Source organism: Furipterus horrens, unplaced genomic scaffold, assembly GCF_987537825.1.
Source record: "Furipterus horrens unplaced genomic scaffold, mFurHor1.1.pri manual_scaffold_1, whole genome shotgun sequence".
In the NCBI taxonomy this organism is placed as follows: Eukaryota; Metazoa; Chordata; class Mammalia; order Chiroptera; family Furipteridae; genus Furipterus; species Furipterus horrens.
The window spans coordinates 179,086,273-179,090,073 of record NW_028327171.1 but is presented as its reverse complement, the minus strand read 5'-3'; the positions used below and the strand labels follow the sequence as shown (position 1 = coordinate 179,090,073).

The window sequence follows — 3,801 nt, the reverse complement described above, 5'->3', positions numbered from 1 at the left end:
AGGATCCAAGGGAAAGACGAGTCAATACAGCTTGGCTTCAGGTGCGCCGCAGGAGTTGCCGGTGTTGACTACAACGTCAAACCGCCTTAGGGACTCCGGCTCCGGATTTTCTGTCGGGGTTTACTCCCTTAGCCTTTCCCCTGAAGAGGTATGCCGCAAGGCAGCGGAGGTTTTTTGGAGTCAGAGTTTTCCTTCTCTGATGTGCCCTGACTGGAAGATCGAACCAGCGACACTTAGCTCGCAGGCCGACGCTCAATCCACTGAGCCAAACCAGCCAGGGTTGTAGTCCTTGTATACAGTCATTATCCAGGGAATGCCTCCATCCATATCTTCTGGTAGATTTCTTGTGCCTGTGGCCTGTGTCTTCCGTTCTATTGGTTTACTTCTGTGTTTTAGTGGAGAATATACTCCAGTAGTTTCCTGAGGACATTTTACTGTCATGGGCCTTTGTACTGGGCACTCAGGGTCACACATGCAGCACACAGGAATACACCGCACAACTCCTCTTATGCATACAGCATGCTCCTTGGAGCTGGTCAGTGCCCAACATATGCACTCACCTCATCAGATGTGATGAGAGCCCTTTTCAATCAGTCAACTGATGCCTTTCAGTTCCAGAAAATATTTTTAATTATTTCTTTCATGTTTACTTCTTTTTTAAAAGACATTATCTTTATTATTATTAACTTATTGAGGTGACAATGGTTACTATTATCATACAGGTTTCAAGTGTACATTTCTATGATATATTATTTATATTGCATTGTGTACCCACCACCCAAAGTCAAACCATCTTCTCTCACCATATATCTGGCCCCCTTTACACCCTACCCCCCTTTCCTCTGATAACAGCCATATTGTTGCCTGTGTTTATTAGTTTCAGCTTTTTATCTTACATATGAGTGAAATCATATGGTTCTTAGCTTTTTCTGACTGTCTTATTTCACTTAGCATAATATTCTCAAGGCCTATCCATGTTGACGTAAGTGGCAGTATTTCATCTTTTCTTATTCCATTGAATATATGTACCATATCTTCTTTTTTCTTCTTCTTCTTCTTTATCCAATAATCTATTAAAGAACACTCTAGTAGTTTCCATGGCTTGGCCACTGTGAATAATACTGCCATGAACATAGGGGTGCATGTATCTTTGCGAATAAATGTTTCAAGTTTTTTAGGTAGACACCCAGAAGAAGGATTGCTAGGTCATATGGTAACTCTATTCTAAATTTTTCAGAGTGGCTGTACTAGTTACATTCCCAGCAGCAGTGAATGAGGGTTTCTTTTTCTCCATAACTCGTCCAACACTTGTTGTTACTTGTCTCATTGATAACAGCTATTCTAACAGGTGTAAGGTGGTATCTCATTGTAGTTTTCATTTGTATGTCCCTAATAGCTAGTGAAGTTGAACATTTTTTTATATATGTTGGCTGTTTGTGTGCCTTTTTGGCAAAGGTGTCTATTCAGGTCCTCTGCCCAATTTTTAATTGGATTGTTTGTGTGGTATTGATGAGTTCCTTATATATTTTGAATATTAAACCTTTGTCGGAGCTGTTGCTTGCAAATATCATTCAATTGGTCACCTCTTTGTTTTACTGTTGTTTTCTTTTGATAAGCAGAAGCTTTTTAGTTTGATATAGTCCCATTCATTTTTTTGTTGTTGCCACTTCCCTCACCTTTGAGGTCAAATTCATAAAATGTTCTCTACAACCAAGGTCCGTAAGTTTAGTATCTATGTTTCCTTCTATATAATTTATTGTTTCAGATTTTATATTTAAGTCTTTGATCTATTTTGAATTAATTTTTATACATGGGGACAAACTGTAATCGTTTCATTTTTTGTATGTGACTTCCCAAGTTTCCCAGCACCATTTATTGAGGCTTTCTTTTCACTATTATGTGTTTTTCACTCCTTTGTCAAAAATAATTTGCCTGTTTACATGTGGTTTTATTTCTGGGCTCTCAACTTTGTTCCATTGGTCGGTGTGTCTGCTTTTCTGCCAATGGCCACCATATTTATTTTCTATTATTGTATAAAAAATTACCACAAACTTAGTGGCTTAAAACCCTTTTATAAGCTCACATGTCTGAGGTTAGAAGTTGAAAGAGACTTGATTGGGTTCTTTGCTCAAGGCATAAGGCTAAAATCAAGGCTGTACTCTTTTTATTTTTTTTACTTTTAAAAATACTATTTTATTTATACTCATATACTGAAAAAAATGGCTGTAGTATCATGTTTACATACTTGTCAACATTGGAAACAGTTCAATAATGAATCACATCTAAATTTTATAAAGAATGCACAAACATTAAAACACTGATTGGTTATAGAAAGCAGAGTGGAGGAGGGGGGACATCAGCTATCCTTTTCATTAAACAGCAGCACCCTCTGAGGAGAATGAAATCAATTAGTAATATACATCTATACTGCAAAATAATACATATAGAGGAAAGTCAGTGATTGTACTGATTTTATTACTTTTATTAAGCCACTTTATCTTCCCCACACTCAATGCAAAGAAATAAAACAACAGGAAAAAAATATGGCCTCATTATTATTCACAATAAAAAAGATCTATTTCATTCTGCAGCCCTGGCAGAATGTACAAGAGGGAGCACTGCATGGTTCAAGTGGATCAAAGTAACATTTTGATTCTGACACACCGAACAGAATATGATGCAGATTTGGTGACTGGACTAACTCCATGGGAGCTGTGATAGACTGAATCCTTTCTGTGATATCTCCAAATCTCAGTAAATAAGACCTATACAAGAAAAGGTAGCAATTAATCTGTCCATAAATTTTATCTATAGACTCTTTCTTTAGTGTAAGGTAGAAAAGGGGCCCTTTCTTGAGTACATGGATACAAATATTGTTGTGGTCTCAAGATTCCTAGATAGATATTGTGTTTGTTATACTGAAGATAAGTAGACATCAAAACCATTGTCAGATTAAGAAACTTCTACAGCTTGTCTCAATTCCTCAAATAATGGAGCCAGTTCCTTTTCCAGGCTGACAATTAGTCCTGTATTGGCATTACTGCAGGCTATGAAACTCACCACCAAAGGTAAACGATTAAATTGAACCACCTGGTAGGTGTTATAATAACAGATGATACTTTTACTTTTTGAAAGTCCAAGTTTGCTCCCTTGGTCTGTTGCAAGGGCAAAAGTAGATAAGAAACCATATCTCAAAGCATGCTCTGGAGAATTATCATTGGCCACTTTAATAACAAGCACTCCATCTCTGTCTGACACAACAATAGCATGAAGTCCTTCAACACTTGGTAATTTTTATACAGGAATCTCTTTAGGTCATCGGCCATGATGAACGCTTCTCCCGCAGGTTCAAGAGCCACGCCCGGCTTTCTGGGCGGCCTGGTTCTCCGTATAGCAGGGTACGTAGCTGTCTGCTGTCACTTCAGGGACAGCTTCAAACACCCAGGCTGTACTCTTATCGGAGCTTTAGGGTAGGATCTAATTTCAAACCTTATTCAGGTTACCAGCAAAATCGACTTCCTTCTCGCTGTAGGCCTAAGGTTCCAATTTCCTTTCTGCTGTTAGCCAGAACCTGCTCTCTTCTTTGTGAGGCCCCCAGCATTCCTTGTCACCTGGCCCCATCCATCTTCAAGGCAAACAGCAAAATCATGCTTCAATTCTGACCTTTTCTTCTGCCACCAACCAAAGAAAATTCCATGCTTTTAAAGGACTTGTGTAATTAAATTAGGATGACCCAAATTATCTCCCTTTTAATTAACTTATTCAATTGATTAATAACCTTAATTAAATCTGCAAAATCTA

The 3,801-nt window shown here is 38.1% G+C and overlaps 1 pseudogene; it reads right to left on the bottom strand.

Annotated features, from left to right (window-relative positions):
- Window positions 1–2,716: 2,716 nt before the first annotated feature.
- LOC150022363 (ragulator complex protein LAMTOR3 pseudogene) lies at window positions 2,717–3,436 on the bottom strand (annotated as a pseudogene).
- Window positions 3,437–3,801: the final 365 nt, after the last annotated feature.